The sequence below is a fragment of the Rattus norvegicus genome, chromosome 15 (assembly GCF_036323735.1).
Source record: "Rattus norvegicus strain BN/NHsdMcwi chromosome 15, GRCr8, whole genome shotgun sequence".
Classification (NCBI taxonomy): Eukaryota; Metazoa; Chordata; class Mammalia; order Rodentia; family Muridae; genus Rattus; species Rattus norvegicus.
In genome coordinates this window covers 97,810,926-97,832,475 of record NC_086033.1, presented here as the reverse complement: position 1 = coordinate 97,832,475, position 21,550 = coordinate 97,810,926, and the positions used below count along the sequence as shown (strand labels likewise).

At 38.3% G+C, this 21,550-nt stretch overlaps 1 long non-coding RNA gene across 1 annotated transcript in view; it reads right to left on the bottom strand.

Annotated features, from left to right (window-relative positions):
* Positions 1-8,057: 8,057 nt before the first annotated feature.
* The window catches only part of LOC134482014 (uncharacterized), a 103,763-nt gene continuing 90,270 nt past the window's right edge, over positions 8,058-21,550 (bottom strand). The window contains exon 4 of the long non-coding RNA XR_010058034.1: positions 8,058-14,040. This is a non-coding gene — a long non-coding RNA (uncharacterized LOC134482014). The remainder of the gene's footprint in view (positions 14,041-21,550) is intronic.

Sequence of the window (21,550 nt, the reverse complement as noted above, 5' to 3'; positions counted from 1 at the left end):
TTAGCAAAATAACAATATCGGTTTCTTCATTATGAATTATGACCTCATGTCATGGGCTTTTCTCCAGGATTACAGTACCTGGCTTAAAATTCCTTCCTGTGGAGCAGGCTTCAAATCTAATCAACAAACCATTAGTCATTCCGTAACAGTCTTGGCACTATAGGACCTGTAGATGCAGTGTGCTTGTCTGCTTGATATTGAAGTATGCAGGGTCTAGAGCTTTATAAAATCATTGAGTGTTTTCTCTCCCTGCAGCCTGAATAGGACCTTAAGGTACTGTGAATATTAGCCAGGAGGGAGGATATATTTCTTCCAGTGTCCTGAAGATAATGTGTATAGTGTCTACAGCAGTAGGGTTTTACCGTAGAGCTATGATGAGTAAGCAAGGACAATGATAACATCCTGTGATGTCCTGGAGACTTCTGCAGCTGCCACCACCAATGCCACTATGGTGATACTCACTGAATAACCTATGTCTTCTGGGAATGAGAAGTCCACCTATGCAGGCTAATGGCATACAAACTCTATTTTAAAAGTCGTGTTTTGAAAATGCCTTACTAACTAGAGGGTTGGCAGAAGGCTCACAGATTTTAATTAGTAAAATCTGCTACACTTGATGGACACTTAAAGAAAAGTATCCTCACGCTTTATTTCTCCCATGTTTTTGCATCCCAATACAGGCTGTTTTAGCCAATAGCTTTTGTTTTGTCTTGCTTTGCTTTTTATTAAATAAGAATTGATTGCTGTAATATGGGTAAGACAGGCAATATGCAGTTCACTGATTGCTACTTTATTATAATCTCCAGGGACTTTTAGCTTATTTGTCTTCCTTTAGTATATTGCACCTTTTCCAGGCTTACAAAGATGGGTAGTGAATGTGTAAACATCACGCCTGTGTCAGAGTGAGGGGGAGAGAATAGAGCTGGAGTCTCTATTCAAAAGTCATAGATGAATTCTAACAAGGCAACCTGACTAAGCTGCGAGTAAAAAAATCAATCTTTTTATTATATGAAAAATATAAAAATGCTTATTATTTTCTCTCCATATGTAATCAATTATATAGAATTAAAAGCTGAATAGATAATGAGCAAAATTTGAAGATTTAAATAAAACCCAATGAGGATAAATATAAAAAATAAAGTGATAAATGAAGTAATTTATATTATGTATAATCACAAAGAAGGTGAAAACTTAGAATCAAATATATTAAGAAGAATTAATATCAGAGATTAAATTACTTATAACCCAGTTACTGGATAATAGAACATTCCAAAACTTCTGATAGATTTAGTGATTGCATCGAAAGAAAAAGAGAAGAAATTAAAACATGCCATTTACTATATAGATTTTTAAATGTTCATCTGCGAGTAAAAAATAGACTAAATATGGGTGATTCACAGCCGAGAAGGAGAGTGATAGAATTCCAAGGGTATTACTGCAAAAAGTTATTCTCATCTTACATAGAGTATTTAAATTACAACATCGGTAGGAGATAAGACATGAAATGGTATAGCTAACTGGATTTGCATTTTTAAAGAAGCTTTAGTTTCATAGCAAAGATTGAGGATAAAGTACAGTGACATCTCATGTTCTTCCTCTCTTAACATATGTAGCTTTTCCTCCAACATTACCTACCAAATCAGTACGCGTAATGCAGCTGATAAACTAACAGACACTTCCTATCCATAGCTTACACTGGGTTTTCTCATGCCTCTGGGCACACTTTTAAAGAAAGTATAGGTGATCTGACAGGGGCTTATGACAAAGAAATCCTCCATGTGAAAACATAGAAGGTAAATTCTCTACTAGTCTCTCTAGTCTAGTATCTCTTGGTCCTTGATCCTAAATGTGATAAGATTTGTATAGATTAGCGCACACTAGGATGTCTCATAACTAATTTGCAAGTAAGAACCTTTACAACATTTTAAATGTATATATAGGAATATTAAAATGAATACATTGTGTATAGCAAGAACTTGAAAGCAGTTTAATTAGTCAGGTAGTATCCATTCACGTGAACAATAAAATCCATTTGGCACAGAATTATTCCTTAATCATCTAATTAGCCTCCAATTTTCTTTTTTCTGTGTCACTCATTTTCCAACATTAGGGCTGTACGTTCTTTGTGAGGTTTCCCTATGCAGATTTCTGATGTAGTAGTAATGGTGAGAGAATTGTTTGAATTGAAAAGCAAGTCTGTTGATTGTCTGATAATGATGAATTAAGAGCAATATTGATTTACGATAAAATTTAGTCGCATTAAAGCATCCTATTGCATTGTCTAAACACTCTAAGCAGATTAGCACCAAGCCGTGGAATTGAGCTCAGTTTCTGGGGACTCCCAGGGGTCCTGGTTCTGGTCCTCCTATGGGGTTGGCCTCCCATTCAGCTCCTTCAAGCCTTCCTTTAATTCATCTATAGGGGTTCCTGACGTTAGACCAATGGTTGGTTTTAAGTATCTGCATCTCTCTCAGTCAGTTGCTGGTAGAACCTCTCAGAGAAGAGCCATGCTAGTCTCCTGCATATAGTAAGCACACTATCACATCAGCAATAATGTCAGACTTTGATGCCCACCATGAGAAACATCCCAATTTGGGCTGGTCACTGTAAAACCTTTCCCTCAGTCTCTTCTCCATTTTCATTCTTGTAGTTCTTCTAGAGAGGAACACTTCTGGGTCAGAAATTTTCACTGTAGGTTGGTGTCCTTTTCTCCACTGGGACACTACTACTACTACTACTGTTTACTGTCTATCTACTGTCTATCCACTGGAGGTAGGCTATTCAAGTTCCCATCTTGAGCATTTTGGATAAGTTCACCCCCACTGAGTCCTTTGAACCTCCACATCCCAGGTCTCTGGGACTTTCTAGAGTTTCCACTCACATCTTACCCCCGGAAGTTGCATATTTCCACTGGTTCTTCTGGCCTTCTGGGCTTCACTCCTGACTCCTCCCCCAACCTGATCTTGTTCCCCCTTTCCCCATCCCTCTTCCCTCTCCCACCTAGGTCCCTCTCTCCTCTGCCCCCTGTGATTATTTTGTTCCCCCATCCTTACTAGGGTCTTCCTTCTTGTTAAACTTAAACATCGAAAGTAAACTTTATTCCCTCCCATTTGCCCCTCTCAGTTTGTGAAACTACGAACAGAGAAGTTGTGGCAGCTTTTTTTGTGCTTAAGAAAGAAGGAACAGTTTGAGAATTCAGACAGGAAGGTAGTGAGGGCTTGTGTTCCATAGACCCATGCATAGAGCATGTCGCATCTCCCTGTCCTTCCTGTTCTAAGCCATTAATTATCTTAGTGTCCTGTACCACATTATAAGTTACATGTTGTTCCTTGCCCAATCTGTTCACTCACTGATACTGATCTGACTAGACATGGTGCTAGTTTTTACTAGAATACATATTATCACCTTTTATAACTACTTGACTGTTTATAAGAATATTTAAGGGTTGTTATTGATTTATTACTTGTTTGTCTGTTTTTGTTTGTTCTTTAAGTTTGAATCAGGGTCTCACTATGTAGCTCTGGTTGTTCTGGACCTTCCTATGTAGATCAGTGTCACCTAGAACTCACAGAGCACTGCCTGCCTCTGCCTCAGTAGTTTTAAAGGTATGCACCATCACATCTGGGTTTATAAAACTGTTTATATTTGCCCTTATATTTCATGACACAATACATAAAAAAGCAAAATATTCATTGCCTTACATTTGTGTCAATACTGTATCCACCAAACAGGACTTAGGAACTTAAGTGTTCATTTAAAAATCCTGGGTTTTTAATCTGCTTTATTTATACTGTAGTGGTTGACCTTGACATAGACCAAGTTGTGTTGGAGAGTCTTTCACAACAACAAGCAAATACCTTGTGAAGGAGAAAGGGACTCTCAGCTGAGGAACTATCTCCATCAAGCTAGTGACGTCCATGGCTTTATGATAACTTCTTGATTCCAAATTGATGTAGAAGGGCTCTGTCCCCTGTGCGCAATGCCATCATTGTTAGGCAGTAGGCCTGGGTTATAGAAGAAATGTAGCTGAATACGATCCTGAAAGTTAGTCAGTAATTCCTCCTGGGATTCTGCTTCAAGCTCTGTCCTTAATTTCCTTCCTCACTTCCCTTGATGCAGAACTGCAAATAGGAAGTCAAATCTGCTTTTGACAAAGTTGTTTTTGATTATAATGTTTATCATAGCAACAGAAATGTAGTTTAACTAGGACACTCCTCTACTCCAAATTAGCTGCTCACCTTGATTTAGCATCTTCAGTGGATAACTGTCATCCTTTATGAAACCTCTCACTTTCTTCCATTAGGACTTTGTCTTAGTTAGGGTCTTATTGCTGTGAACAGACACCATGACCAACATGAATTTTATAAAGGACAGCATTTGATTGGGTCTGTCTTACAGGTTCAGAGGTTCAGTCCATTATTATCAAGGTAGGAGTGTGGCAGCATCCAGGCAGGCATAGTGTAGGAGGAACTGAGTTCTACATCTTCACCTGAAGGAAGCCAGGAACAGACTGAGCATCCCCAGGCAGCTAGGAGGAGGGTCTCCAAGGCAGCGCCTATAGTGACACACTTCTTCCAACAAGGCCACACCTACTAATAGTGCCACTACCTGGGCCAAGCATATGCAAACCATCACAGACTTACAATAAAATTCAGACTTGTCATTGCTGGAAGTAGTAATACATGTTTACTGAGCTTGTATACCTCTCTCCAGTTCTCAAGTTTGCACAAAATTATCTTTAAACACTGACCAATTCCACAGCCATGAAGACTTTCTATATATGGCAGTAGGACAGTTCATTCCCAGTGACATTAATTTTATACTTTAGTTTTATTGCAGATATTTCCTGAACCAAGAGGATTTCCATATTCATCTTTGAAACTTTGATTTCCAATTTTGTTTTGGTTATTTTTTGAGAGTATAATACAAAGTCCATATTTACCTATTTAATTTCTTCCCTGAAAACCAGCATACCTATGCCTCCTTGGTTTCTTTCAAATTCATGGCCTTTTTCACAATAATATTTATTACACATGTTATGTATGCACACATTTTATATATGTTGTGAAATATATATTAGAATATATATAAATTCTTATATAAAATGATATATGAATTTTCTTAAATAAATATATACAGCATGCTTAATCTGCTTCATGTAACTTATAGGTATATGTTTTCAGAAATGATAATTTCTTTCCTGGGGAAGACTTTTTTTCCTGAGCGTTCCTTCATCCACATTAGCACGTTGGTTGATGTTGCCCTCATTCTCATTATTATTAATCCAAGACAACCTTGTGGATTAGTCCATGTCAGTATTCCCCACCTGAAGTCCCCCTACTATTTTTATTACTCCTGTACCCTTAACAATATTTTCAGTACACTATGGTTAAATCGTATTTCTTCACTTTTTCAGGAAGATGATAAATTGTACTTATATTTCTATTGCACAAAGATTATTTTTGTAGTATATATTTGAATCATAACAAATTCAGAGTACAAAGGGAGAGTACTCAGCATCAAGACCTATAGTTATGTTCCTGAAATTCCCCATAACTTTTATAAGGATGTTTGAATATTTCTGGGAAATGATGTTAATGTTTTTAGTTCAACGGATTTTTTTGCATTGTTGGATATTTTACGTATTTACATTTCAAATGTTATCCCCTTCCCCAGTTTCCCTCTACCATTCTCCCTCCCCATGCTTCTTTGAGGATACTCCCCCACCCACCCATCTACTCCCAACTCACCACCTTGACAGTCCCCTATACTGGGGAAACAGCCATTACAGGACTAACGACTCCTCTTCCTGTTGATGCCAGGCAATGGCATCTTCTACTACATGTGTTGCTGGAGTCATGGGTCCCTCCATGTGTAATCTTTGGTCGGTGGTTTAGTCCCTGGGAGCTCTTCGGGGTCTGGATGGTTTCTATTGTAGTTCTTTGTAGGAGTAAACCCCTTCAGCTTCTTCAGTCTTTTTTTCTAACTCCTCCATTTGGATCCCCATGTGCTCAGTCTGGTGTAAGCATCCTCATCTATATTGTAAGGCTCTGGCAGAGCCTCTCAGGAGACATCCATATCAGGCTTCTGTCAGCAAGCATGTCTTGGCATCAAGGTGGGGTAGTCTCTGGATGACCTTTCCTTCAGTCTCTGTTCCATTCTTTTTTTCCTGGACTTCCTCCAGTGAGTATTTTGTTCCCTCTTCAAAGAAGGACTGAACTATCCAAATTTTGGTCTTTTGGTTCATATGGTCTGTGAATAATGTCTTGGGTAATCTGATCTTTTGGGCTAATATCCACTTGTCAGTAAGTGCATACCTTGTGTGCTTTTTTGTTACTGGGTTACTACACTCAAGCTGATATTTTCCTGTTCCAGCCATTTGCCTAAGAATTTTATGAAGTCATTGTTTTTAATTGCTGAGTAGAACCCCACTGTGTAAATGTACCATGTTCTCTGTATCCATTCCTCTATTGAAGATCATCTGTGTTGTTTCCATCTTCTGGCCATTAAAACTAATGCTGCTATGAACATAGTGGAACACGGGTCCTTGTTATATGTTGGAGCATCTTTTGGGTGTATGCCTGTGAATGGTAAAGCTGGGTCCACATGTGGAACTATGCTCAATATTTTGAGGACCCACCAAATTGATTCCCACGCGGTTGTATCAGCTTGCAATCCCTCCAACAACGGAGGAGTGCTCCTCTTTCTCCATATCCCTGCCAGCATCTGCTGTCATCTGAATTTTTTGATCTTAGCCATTCTGACCGGCATGATGTGGAATCTTAGGGTTGTTTTGATTTGCATTTCCCTGATGACTAAGGATGTTGAACATTTCTGTGGGTGTTTCACATCCATTCGATATTCCTTAGCTGGGACTTGTTTGTTTAGTTTTGTTGCCCATTTTTAATAGGGTTATTTGATTCCCTGTAGTCTACCTTCTTGAGTTCTTTGTATATATTAGATATTAGCCTTCGATTGAAAATAGGCTTGGTAAAGATCTTTTCCCAATCTGTTTCTTGCCATTTTGTCCTATTCACAGTGTCCTTTGCATTACAGAAGCTCTGTAATTTTATGAGGTCCCATTTGTGGATTCTTGATCTTAGAACATAAGCCATTGGTGTTCTGCTCAACAAAATTTCCCCTGTGCTCATGTGTTCAAGGCTCTTCCCCAATTTGTCTTCTACTAGTTTCAGTGTATCAGGTTTTATGTGGAGGTCTTTAATTCACTTAGATTTGAGCTTTGTAAAAGGAGGTAAAAATGAATTGATTTTCATTCTTCTACATGCTGACCTTCCGTTGAACCAGCACCATTTGTTGAAAACGCTATCTTTTTTCCACTACATGGTTTTAGCTCTTTTGTCAAAGATCAACTGACCATAGGTGTTTGGGTTCATTCCTGGGTCTTGAATTTTATTCTACTGATCTACCTGCCTGTCTCTGGCAATACTATACAGCTTTTATCACCATTGCTCTGTAATACTGCTTGAGTTCAGGGATGTTGATTGCCTTAGTTGTTTTATTGTTGAGAATAGCTTTTGATCTCCTGGGTTTTTGTTATTCCAAATGAATTTGCAAATTGCTCTTTCTAACTATGAAGAATGGAGTTGAAATTTTGATGGGGATTGAATTCAATCTGTACATTGCTTTCAGCAAGATGGCCATCTTTACTATATTAATACTGCCAATCCATGGGCATGGGAGACCTTTCCATCTTCTGAGATCCTCTTCAATTTCATTCTTCAGAGAAAAGAAGTTCTTGTCACACAGATCTTTCACTTGCTTGGTTATAGTCACTCCAAGATATTTTATAATGTGCCTATTGTAAAGGGTGTCATTTCCCTAATTTCTTTGTCAGCCTGTTTATCTTTTGAGTAAAGGACGGCTACTGATTTGTATGAGTTAATTTTACATCCAGCCATTTTGCTGAAGTTGTTTATCAAGTTTAGGAGTTTTCCGCTGGAATTTTTGGGCCACTTAATTATACTACCATATCGTCAACAAATAGTGATATTTTGACTTTTAAATTTTGTATCTCTTTGACCTCTTTTTGTTGTTTAATTGCTCTGGCTAGGATTTCAAGTACTATATTGAGTAAGTATGGAGAGAATGGGGAGCCTTGTTTAGTCCCTGATTTTAGTGAAATTGGTTCAAGTTCTTCTCCATTTAGCTTGATGTTGGCTACTCGTTTGCTGTATATCTATGTTTAAATATGGCCTCAAATTCCTGAACTTTCCCCAACTTTTATCATGAAAGGGTGTTGAATTTTGCCAAATGATTTCTCCTCAACTTATGAGATGATCATGTTTGTTTTTTTTTTTTGAGTTTGTTTATATAGTGGATTACATTGATGGATTTCCATATATTGAACCATTTCTGCATCCCTGGGATGAAGACTTCTTGATCATGATGAATGAACCTTTTGGTGTGTTCATTGATTCAGTTTGTGAACATTTTATTGAGTATTTAGTTATCCACATTCACAAGAGAAATTGGTTTGAAGTTCTCTTTCTTTGTTGGGTCTTTGTGGGGTTTAGGTATAAGTGTAACTGTGGCTTCATAAAAGTGATTGGATAGTATTCTTTCTGTTTCTGTTTTGTGGAATAGATTGAAGAGTATTGGTATTAGGTCTTCTTTGAAGATCTGATAGAATTCTGTATTAAACCCATCTGGTCCTGGTAATTTTTTTTTTTTTTTGGTTGGTGTCCCGCGCTATCATCTTGCCAGCAAGAACAGGCGAGGACACCAGGATCCTTCTGCAGCAAAGCGTTTATTACATCTTGAAGAGGAGAGACCGGGGCCCAGAAAGGTGCTGCTTATAAAACCCTAGCACTGGTGCTGGGGATTTAGCTCAGTGGTAGAGCGCTTACCTAGGAAGCGCAAGGCCCGGGGTTCGGTCCCCAGCTCCGAAAAAAAGAACCAAAAAAAAAAAAAAAAAAAAAAAAAACCCTAGCACAGCGCGTCCATGCCTGATTGGTCGCTTACCCATGATCTCACTGGCACGCCCCGGGGTGGGCAAAGACTTGGTGCGAACACACTCTTGCACATGAGCACACAGCTAGTTTCCTGAAAGGAAGTCGGGCTGGCGCAGTGGAAGCCAGCGCCATCTTGTGATGGCGAATGTTATTGCGGCTTTCCACATCTCCCCCTTTTTGTTTTACTAGAATGAGGCTGGTCTAGGCCTCTGCAGTTACGTCCATCTGCTGTGGCTACTGTCTTAGGTCGTTCCTCTAATGTCACAGCCTTATCTGTCATAGGGTAACCCTATCGCCACCGGGCCCCATGTCTTAGATTGGTCTGTGCATGAGGAAAGTTGCCCATCTCTGGATACCGCAGTGCTGTGTGACAGTAACTGCTAAACGACCTAGGGCGAACTCTACAAAAGAGGCCAGCCAGAAAATGAGTTAGTGGGGAAATCATGATCACCCTATCGCATGCAATGAGGAAACCTCAGCGATGTAGAAGGGATGATCAAAGAATCATTGAGTCTCTCTCATCCCAGTGCAATGGATCCACAAATCCATGGGGTGCAAGAGCAGAGAACTCAGATGTCGACTAATTTTTGAGGATAGATAACCAAATTTCAGGGGAGGCCCCTTGTTCAATGGTCACAAGTTCTTGAGTAATAACGACCTTGTAATGTTTCTTTTGAGATCTGAGTTTGCAAACCAACCATCGCATAAACACTAATCCACAGCATAGGGCTGCACCAAACAGAGCCACTCCTGATAAGTAGTGGGCACCTCATCTGGATCTCCTCAGCTGCTACCATCAAGGGCTGCTCCTATAATAAAATTTAGAATTCCCAATTGTTAGCAACTACTCCAGAAAGTTGACCCACTGTGTTTGCCTAACAATAGATTAGGGGAGGGTAACTCTAGACACTGCAGACACAATGCCTGCAGCAATAATGGCTGCTACAATAGCAGCGAAAGTAAGAAGGTCTTTCCCAGGACAGTTTAGGATCAGTCATTCTTCTCTGGAACAACCAGCAGGCAATGGAACCATGTCTGAGATCTGCACAACCAGGGCAGAGTTCCCCAGTCCACAGCAGTTTCACGCAGATGGCATTCCTGTGAAGCCACAGACTGCAAAATGACTAAGGCAGCAAGAGTCACCAGGGGAATGAGGGGGGCAGGGGTAACAGCTGGAATCCAATCTTCTCCAGCAAGCAGCAGTGCACAGAGGGTTGGAGTGCAGGCCCTGGTGGGATGGGACACAATGATTGCAGCAAAGTCAAAATCTCTGTGATGACAAAAGATGTGGGGGAATCTTCCGTCTTCCTCCAAGGACACAGGAATGACTCCAGGGACCCGAACCACGAGAGCTGAATCTTCATGCTCCCAGGATCAGCAAGTCTCAGCAACCACCTCTGGCAGCTGGCATACTCTTGTAGAATCCTGTAGAAAAAACACAAACATTCCCTCTTCCCATATAAAATACCTGGACAGGATCATGCCAAATGCAGAAGTATGCCTAGTTGTAGGGTGCCATAAACACTCAGAGTTCCTTGGCATCCAAATTTTAAAATTGGAAATAAAAGGAGTATTATTAAATAATTGTATAGCATACATAGCATACAGGGATATAACTCCCCCTTTTTATTTATTAAGATATAAACTGTCTAGTATCATTGTCCTCCCTCGTTAAGGGGTCCAGGCAATCTAGTTTGAGTTCCCAAATGGCCTACAAAGGAACAGTACTTAGTGCTTTTAACCACTAAGCCATTTCTCCAGCACCTCACAAGTTTTAAGCATTAATTAGAAATGCCGAATCCTGTAAACAAGGTCCAGATTTAGCCTTATTTAGAAATCCCTGAGTTGGCAGGGTGAGGCTGGGCGTTGAAAGTAAGCAAATGGAGTCTTCCTCTTTTCCTGAGGGTGTGTTATCAGCTCCATTATCATTTTCAAAGAGCTGGGTCTATGGTTTTGTTTAGTTGTCTGAGCCAGAGCACTGAAAGGACAGTGAGTTGTCAGACATTCACACTGAAATCATCACTCACTGATTTCATGTAGAAAACTTGTCTCCAATAAGGCATTAACTAATTGTAAAATTTAAGGGTTAGTAGTATCTAAAAAAAAAAAAAAAAAAAAACAGGAAAACTTTTTAATCAATTGTGAAACCACAAGCCACACATTGGCTATCAGTATATGAATTGAAAGCTTGATTTTTTAACATTTTAAAAACAGTGGCTACAGCACGTAATTTAATAGTCTGTGTTGAAGCAGGGGAAACTCAAGAGAATAAACAAGTGATCCAATCATACATGTAGCCTTTTCATTAGATGAACCACCTATAGATACAGTAAGCGCATTTCCTATGGGTTGCATGCACAAATATACAGGAAATACAAAAGCATGCAAAGAGTAAAATTATCAATTTTGCCTGAAAAATTTGTATATGTAATAGGCCAAATATCAGTATTTTGTAATAACCAATTTGATTGCTGTTTGGAATAAGGTATGTTTCACCAGGTTTCTTTTTAAAATACTTCCATGACTCTAGCCTACAATTATGTATTAATACAACTGAAGCTTTATCTCCAATGAGGATAACAAAGGCTTAAGTCCTCTCGTAAGGTGAGGTATTTTGGCAATTAACACATCCTTAGAAGCTTAAAATTAGTTTCAAATATTCTTTTCTGGAGTAGTGTAACAGCTACTCCCCAAATATTAAAGCTCATTTTGAGAGCAAAGATTTGTAGTAAAAATTTCCATATACACTGAAAGATTCAAAGTTCTAACTTCTTACATTGAAGAAGCAACAAAATTACATAATATAAGGCTATTAGCCATTCTTTTGTAAAATTTTTAATGATATCACTTCATGGGCTCTCTAAAATTATAAGCAAGCTCATGAAATGAAAACTCACAATTGCTATGACGTAAACAAATTGCATAAAATCAATCCTCTAAATCTGTCTTGAAATGGCAGTTGGAGTAAGGAAACTGGCTGTAATGCTCTCACAAGTTCTAAAACCTCATCAATCCTTTGTAAATCCTGTAACAATTTCTACCTGTTTGATTTTTCCTCAATTATAAATAAGTTTGAGTTAGTCAATGTAACACTGGCAATCCTTAATCAAATCCTTAAGTTCTCCTTGTAACACCAGAGCACAACCACAAGGTCACCTGAGTTTTGAGTAGTGACTACGCAGCTGTCCTTGGGGCAGTGGAATTAGCATTAAAATACAGATAACTTCAGGGCAAACCACAACTTTGGAAAGCAAAACTCAACCTCCAACAAACAATCTAGTCTCTGAAATCTAGTCTCCAAGACACCGAGTCTATCCTTCATGCTACAAAGTTTGACTGTCAATTCCTACATATCAACGCACGATGGTGCGGTTTCCAATACCTCAAGAAAGAGACATTGTCCTAAATTCTTTTAGAAGCCTGGTTTCTAGGATAAGAGTTCCATAAAAATATTATCTCAATTTAGACTTGTTTCCCTAGGTTGGCTCATGTCACATGTTGTCTAGAATGACTTTATCCATATTATCAGCTTTATGTCAACTTTTTGTTACCAATATTACACCTTTTAAACCATATCCAATAACATAAAAGCCAATAGTCCATAACCAAGACATGTAGAGCATATTTATACATTTAAAACCAATGAGAAACAAAATTGAAGTGGCTACACATATCTTTAATATTTAGACCAAACACCATTATGACTTTTCTAGCTGTGATTTTAAGAGAAGCACCTTGTCACCTGCTAAGTCTAATAATCAGCTCATGCAGATGCTCATCCCCGGACAGCTTCTCCAGCTGACCTAGCCTCCTGGCTACAGATACAGGGCTCCAAGGACTGATTAAAACTGCTTTTTATTCATTGGTTCCTTTTTTGAAACGAGTTAAAACCAAATCAAGATGTGAACGATTGGCAGATAAAGTTTTTACCATTTTCTCTTTTGAACATGAAACATAAAACATTTAAACAACGAGAAGCAAGAACCACAGACATAAACTGACAGACATGGACAGCTTGGTGCACCAAGGACAGACAATACACATACAGGGAAAAACTAGATGGTGTCCCACCAAAGGGACCCAGATTCCAATAGGAGTCAGCAGAGAGGTAGGATTTCCCCTTTCCCACCACTTCCACGGTGACCATCCACTTGAGTGGAGCTGATATGGACGATGGATTGTCTCAATTCCTGGACTCGTCCATCAATGTGTTGAAACCAAATTCCTGTAAGATACTGAGATATATTATGGGATATCTGAGCAGCACGACTGACATTCACAAATGGTATGGAAGTGAAACACAGTCCTGAATATTTCCACTCACAACCCAATTACATTAACTCCATCAAGATGTGTATGGGCGTTGAGATGTCCTTGGGGGTAGGGGGTAGGAAAATTGAGATATCTTTTTGTTTGATTCTCCTGAATAAATGTTTCAGGCGGTCTACCTCTATCAAATCTGATCAGTATGACTCTGTGAAGTTTCCAGAGCCCAATCACACCTTTTACAAGCACAAAGACAAAATTTTTCTCCCAAAATACTGTGTTCCTTTTATCTCCTCCCTTTTTCTCTCCCAGGGTGTCTTTCCCTTATCTCTCACTTCCTCGGATCCAAGGTCCTTGGAAGGGCCTTTTTTCTTAGGTGCACCTTTTCTCTTTGAGCTCTTTAATCTTTCATTCCTCTCTGTTTCTGACATGCTGTCCTGTAACTCCCATAGCGCTCCCTGTCCTGCTATTACTGTTGGGCGGCATTTCTCATCTTCTAAGCATGATTTCTGACTGTGCCTAGCAGCAGCCGCAAAATCAAAAACCAAAAGAGAAAGAATGAGCCCTGCCAAAACAATACAAAAGCTTCCACCGCATCTTCTAATGGGGGAGAGAGACGAGAGAGATCAAGACCAAACATGTCTCTCAGAGCTTACCTTTCGACCTGCAGTTCTGGACCCTCTCCGCGAACGGAGGCTCTCCTCGGTGCCGGCGATGGTGAGGTGTTTGTTCCGGGTTTCGGCACCAAATATCCCGCGCTATCTTCTCGCCAGCAAGAACACGTGCGGACACCAGGATCCTTCTGCAGCAAAGCATTTATTACATCTTGAAGAGGAGAGACCAGGGCCCAGAAAGGCGCTGCTTATAAAACCCTAGCACGCTGCGTCCACGCCTGATTGGTCGTTTACCCATGATCTCACTGGTACACCCCGGGGTGGGCAAAGACTTGGCGCGAGCACACTCTTGCACATGCGCACACAGCTAGTTTCCTGAAAGGAAGTTGGGCTGGCGCAGTGGAAGCCAGTGCCATCTTGTGATGGCGAATGTTATTGCGGCTCTCCACAGGTTGGGAGATTTTTAATGGCTGCTTCTATTTCTTTGGACATTACTGGAATATTTAGATGACTTCTCTGATCCTGATTTAACATTGGTACCTGTTATCTGTCTAGAAAAATGTCTCTTTTATCCAGATTTTCCATTGTTGTTGAGTATAGGCTTTTGTAGTAGGACCTGATGATTTTGTGAATTTCCTCAGTTTCTGTTATGCCTCCATTTTCATTTCTGATTTTGTTAATTTGGATACATGCTCTGTGCTTTCTGGTTAGTCTCGCTAAGGGTTTATCTACCTTGTTAATTTTCTCAAAGAACCAGCTCCTGATTTTGATGATATAGTTCCTTTTGTTTCTATTTGCTTTATTTCAGCTCTGAGCTTGATTATTTCTTCATTGTACTTCTCTTGAGTATATTTTCTTCTTTTTTTTCCTAGAGCTTTTAGGTGTGCTGTCAACCTGCTAGTGCATGCTCTCTATAGTTTCTTTTTGGAGATACTCAAAGCTGTGAGTTTTCCTCTTAGCACAGTTTTCATTGTTCCTTCATTTTCATTAAAAATTAAAAAGTCTTTAATTTATTCCTTTATTTCATTTTGGACTAAATTATCTTTGACAACAACATTGTTCAGCTTCCATGGGTATGTAGGTTTCTGTTGTTTGTGAAGACCCAAAACAGCCAAAATCCACGGTGATGTGTTAGGATGCTTGGGATGATTCCATCTTCTTGTATCTGTTGAGGTCTCTTTTGTGACCAATTATATGGGTCAACTTTGGAGAAGGTACCATGAGGTGCTGAGAAGAAGGTATATTCTTTTGTTTTAGGGTGAAATGTCCTATAGATATCTATTAATCCATTTTGTTCATAACTTCTGTAAGTTTCACTGTGTCTCTGTTTAATTTCTGTTTCCACAATCTCCCTATTAATGAGAATGGGGTAGCAAAGTCTCCCATTATTATTGTGTGAGGCGTAATGTGTACTTTGAGCTATAACAAAGTTTCTTTTATGAATGTAGACACCCTTGCATTTGGAGCATAGGTGTTCAGAATTGTTAGTTTATTTTAGTAGATTTTTTTTCCTTTATGAGTTTGATGTGTCCTTCCTTATCTTTTTTGATAACTTTTCATTGAAAGTCAATTTTATTTGACATTAGAATGGTTACTCTGACTTGTTTCTTGGGACATTTTTTTTCACCTTTTCCTCTGAGGTAGTATCTGTCTTTGTCACAGAGGTGTGTTTCCTGTATGCAACAGAATGCTGGGTCCTGTTTACTTATCTGGTCTCTTCCTCTGTGTTTTTTCACTGAGGAATTGAGTCCATTGATGTTAAAAGATATTACGGACTAGTGATTGTTGTTTCCTGTTATTTTTATTGTTAGAGATGGAATTATGTTTCTGTGGCTATCATCTTATGGGCTGATAAAAGAAGATTAATTTCTTGTTTTTCTAGGGTAGAGTTTCCATCCTTATGCTGGAGTTTTCTATCTATTATCTTTTGTAGGCCTTGTTTTATTGAAGGATATTGTATAAATTTGTTTTTGTTGTGAAATATCTTGGTTTCCCATCTGCATGTTTTGAGAATTTTGCTGGGTATAGTAGCCTGGGCTGGCTTTTGTGTTATCTTATGGTATATATGACATCTCTCCATGATCTTCTAGCTTTTATCGTCTCTGTTGAGAAGTCTGTTGTATTTCTAATAGGTCTTATTTTATACGTTACTTAACCTTTTCCCCTTACTGCTTTTAATATTCCCTATTTGTTTTGTACATTTGGTGTTTTGACTATTATGTGATGGGAGAAATTTCTTTTCTGGTCCAATCTATTTCTAACTCTGTAGGCTTCTGGTATATTCATGTGCATCTTTTTCTTTAGCTTAGGGAAATTTTCTTCTATAATTTTGCTGGAAATATTTGCTGGCCCTTTAATTTTGGAATATTTGCTCTCTTCAATAGCTATTTTCCTTAGGTTTATTCTTCTCATTGTGGCTTGGTTTTCCTGGATATTTTGGGTCAGGAGCTTTTTGCCTTTTGCATTTTCCTTGACTATTCTATCAATGTTTTCCATGGTATCCTTTGCCCCTGAAATTCTTCTATCTCTTGTATTCTGTTTGTGATGCTTGCATTTATGGCTCCTGATCTCTTTCCTAGATTTTATATCTCCGTGGTTTATGAATATATTTATGATTTTTTTATTGTTTCTATTTCCATTTTTAGATTCTGGATTGTTTTGTTTGTTTCTTTTAACTGATTGTTGTTTTCCTATAATTCCTTAAGGCATTCTTGTGTTTCCTCTGTAAATTCTTCTACCTATTTACCTGTGCTCTCCTGTATCTCTTTAAGGGAGTTATTTATGTCCTTCTTAAAGTCCTCTATCTTCATCATGAAAAGTGATTTCAAATCTAAATCTTGCTTTTGCAGTGTGTTGAGGTATCCAGGACTTGCTGTGTTGGAAGAATTGGGTTCTGAAGATGTCAAGTAGCCCTGGTTTCTGTTGCTTAGTTTCTGGTGTTTCCCTCTCACCATTTGGTTATCCCTGATAGTAGTTGGACTTGCTGTCTCTTCCTGTAGCCTGTGGACCTGTGAGCTTGTATGTTAGGAGTGAAAATACTTCTAGGAGACCAGCTCTCTCTAGGCAGGATTTGGGTATGGAGGACTGTGTGACATCCTTAGCTGTGGGCACAGATGAAGACCTGAAGGATCCTGTCCCAGGCAGCCCCACAGTTCCTGTTCACTGTGTGCTCTTGGCAGATCCCTCTTTGGACATTTATTATTGCAAAAGTGGTGGTGTTCCCTGTGGACTTAGGAAAGAGAGCACTTCTGGGAGACCAGCTCTCTCTGGGCAGGATTTGTGTCCATATTAATTTATTTAACATTTTTGGAGCAACATGATAGTTTCCCAGTTTCTGGTTTATTTTTCCTTAAATTTATCAGTACAATTTTGTAGGTGACCATTTGAGCACATGAAAATTGTGAAAAGAAACTGGTAAGAGCACAGTGGCATTCTAATGTATTGTAGAAAATGCTGTACATTTTTTCCATACTTGTATTTTGTCCATGCATATATTATGAATGTTAGCACACATATCATTATATATGGATGGAAATTTTGCATTACTGTTTTTTCTCTTCTTCTGTATATTAACTCAGAACACATTTTTAAAATTATTTTACTTTATCACTTCTTTATGCTATATTGAATTACCTTCATCTTTAGGAAAAAGATTATTTTCTTACTATAAGTTGTAACTCTAACTTACTATTTTTATAAACTTATTTTTCTAATATTAAATTTTATTTATTTTTAAGTGAATTCAGGTTAGACTGTAAACAGTTTCCTTAGTTCTTTAATACTAGTTATTACTAGTTATACTAGTTAGTACTAGAACATATGTACATAACAGATATTCTCTCATAGAGAGAAAATGACTACAGAAAGCATTTTTAGGAGCCACTGATAATTTTCCTGTGAATATAACATACATTTTGCATATTGAATACAAAAGTATTACTGCTACACCTACCTTTTACAGATCAGAGTTTATCAACAATGAATTATAGATGGCTGTGTTTTATTCTCTCTACTCCACTCTCCCATGTATTTTCGTGTAGATATAGTGACTACAGCTGGTATGGATATTGTTACCTAAGAAAAGCTCAAATCTACTTAGCATTCTGAAGTACATATGGCATTCCATGAGAAAAGATGTTATCTTCTAACATGTCAAAAATAACTTCATTTCAAACACTGTGATGCTGTTTCAAAAGATGAGGAAGGGATTAAGTTTCAGATATCCAAATTTGGAATGTAAATGTTAGCAAGTTATCTCAGGATCAGTAGTGTCAGTGCAAGAAAGATAGCTCAGTGGGCATGCTGCACAAGCACAACGACCTAAGTTCAGATTCCTAATATTCATGTTAGAAAGGAGGTACTGCAGGTATTCATAGGCTCACCTCTAGAGAGTGCTGAACAGCTCTAGAAACAAGTGGTAGGCTACAGATTCAGCAAAAGGCCTTGCCTCAAATGTTAACACACTGCTCATCCTAAATGATATGTCTCTGTCATTCCCTTCCACACAAGGTTCAGGGGTCATCATTGATGAGACTGAAGAAAATATTGAGACTGAGGGTAGTGGAACAGTGCTGTAGACAGTGTTTGCCAGACGTACCAGGGCCTGTGTGCATAGGAGCTCACATGCATAAGACCAGAACACAGTAGTGTTGCTTCCAGCAGAGATTGAGGAGGGACTGAAAAGGGGACATAAATTTAGATACAACAAGGTTCGGGTATATGGGAAAGTTTGGGAGGAAGAAAGGGAAAGGTTGAAATAAAGGAGTTTCGTTATAATCTCAAAACATGTAAAAGTTGCTTCAAAAGAGAAATTCAACAGCACGTAAAATCAAAACGTGTTGTGGTAGGGGGTTAAAGTAGGTATCAGATTTGATCAAAACAAATTGTATGCAGGTATGAAGTCCATGAAATCTTTCAACAATTAAGGTACAGAATGTTTGAGGAAGACAGCAACATCAATTCTGGCCTCTATTACTAGCTTGTCTGCCTGCACATAAACATGTGCACAAATATGTGAACATGAAAACACATATAAACAGCACATACAGACACTTACACACACACACACACATACACACACAGAATTAATATAATAAATCTTTCCTTTCAATTAAAATAAAGTATAAAAGCATATTAAATTAGTAAACTTGTCCTTTTTTATATGTTGTATTATCCTAAAAATCATATAATTTATTTAACCATTTTCAATATTGGAACGAAATTTAAAAATTCCTTCTGAAATATTCTGATAAATTAATAAATTTGAAACTTGTTACTGTTTTTTAAAGACTTAATTTTACAAACTATTTAAACTATAAATATTATTAATTATAAGTAACATTAACAAAAGTAGTAATATCATTTTAATAGATTTTAACTGTTCTTTTTAAGAGTAATTTAAATGATACACTTCTATTGGTAAATGTGTTAATTTGGCATAAATTCATTTATTAGAATTTACTGTATAGATATTACTTTCTATTCTTTAAATGCAATCATATTTCTTATTAAAACTTATCAGAAAGGCTGATCTTATTCCTTCAAATTATGACAAACTGTTAGTATTTTCATTCCTTTCAAATGAATTGTGGCTGACACATGCTTTATTCATCTAAACTTTCAATGAGTAAACTGGCAGTTGCTGCTCATAGACTGCTCCCTCTTTACTTTCTCCCTTTGAGATTTCCAGTGATTTCTCTTTCTGCAGTCTCAATTCTGTGGTTTCTCTCACAAACTATTTCAAGTTGGCCATGCAGTTCCATCTGGTCAGTTAAATCACATTGAACTTTTCCCATCTGTTCTATCTGCCCATGTTCCATTCAGACCAACTGACAGAACAGACGTTTGTGGCAGAGCTCAAACTCTCACTTCAGTAACTCCTAAAAGTGCATTGAAAAGGCCAAACAATGCGTTCAAGAAACATTCTCGGAGGACTCAATTCTAAAGTAATGGTCAGCTGCATGAATAGCAATTCTTCACCTTCAATTGTTATCCTGTGTACTCAGGTGGCCCCATTTCCCTCTCTAGTGCCACAACACAAGTATCTACCAAATATAATTTAGAAAAACATCAAGTAATGGAGTGTAAATCCCCCAGCACTGTACCTGGCAATCAAAGTGTATTCAGTACTGTAAAAGTAAATGTCACTTTTATTTCCTTAGATGAAGGGATAAGATGAGAGCCACACCCAAGCTATGCAGATGTATAGCTTGGAATGAGCCCAGTGTTTCTTTTCTAACTATACCTAGGCCTAGGCCTGGAAGCTTCTATTCCTCATATAATCTAATGGTCTGGAAGTTCAGAACTTGAAGATTTGAGCCTTTTATTGCCTCTATCTGTTAATCTAGGCCTAGAATGTTTCCACCCCCTGAGAGTTACTGATGTCTAATCTCACCTTTTCTACTTCTTTCTAAACTCCGACTGGCTTGTTCAACTCACCTGTTCTGCTTAAACTCCCCTTTTAGCTGACTAACTCAATCTGTCTTTCTATGCTTCTCACTGAATTGTTCTGTTGGGCCTCCAACAAACTGAAATTTGTTCTAATCCTCTCATCCTTCATATTATCTGGCTTCACCTGCCTCTGGTGCATGAACTGAACAAAATTCAACTCCAGCACTGGCTGACTGAACTGAGTGGAACTGCATGAACTCAATTATATTCAACTCAACTGCATTGAACTGAACTCAATTGAACTCTGCATAGACAGAATTCAACTGAACTGTACTCACTAAACTGCCCTTCCTCCTGACTCACTCTGATTTGCTCTTAAATCCTCTTTTCCTGTCTGTTCTCCTGAGAGTTGGGCATATCCTCTCTCTAACTCATTCTGTCAAATCTTTCTCTGATGAGAAGTTCAAGCCAGGCTGACTCTGTAACAGGCTTCAAGATGCTAGTTCAGGGGACTCCACCTATGTTTTTATTTCCCAGAACTGAACAAACCAGTTCCGGGGAAAAACATAGGTTCGAAGGCAGGCAATCAAGAACTGTGCTGACATCTGGTTGAGGCAAGAATAGTTAGTTAGCAAAGGTTCTGGAAAGGCCTCAGAACCATAGCCAACACCAGAGGTACCCATACACTTAGAGATAGAGCAAATCATCCAGGATAAAAGTCACCTAACATTCCTTGGATTTTCCATAATTAGCTTTAAATTGAGTCTGCCAGCTAGTCTCTAGGTTCGCCATTTGGATGAATAGTAGACTCCTGCTTGCTGGATTTCTGAAGAATAAATAATCTTTGCTTTTACATACTATTTGAGTCTGCGGTGTTATTCTTCGATGATTCATGATCCCCCACATTGATTTGTAACATCTGCCCCTCAGTCAGATATCACTTTCAATTATGAGTGTCTCCCTCTATAAACTATACTTATTTTTACTGTTTGGAATGAAAGATATGTGCTAAGGGCATGTTAGTATTTCAGTCAGATCAAACTGTAATTGAGGGTGTGTCTGTAGTCCACTCACATCTCCTACACCTATAAGGTCTTTGAATGGTATCATGCCAGAACAGCCATGTTGGATTCAAATTCCTCTATACAATATTTTCCAGTAACTATTTATTATACTTATAAATGTCTATCATTGAGATAATGCCTTTATAATAATGATTGTTAGTGATATATGAAAATCCCATCAAAATATTAGTGAAACTCTTATAAAACGAATTAAATATTTTTATTTCTTAAACGAGTTGTGTTT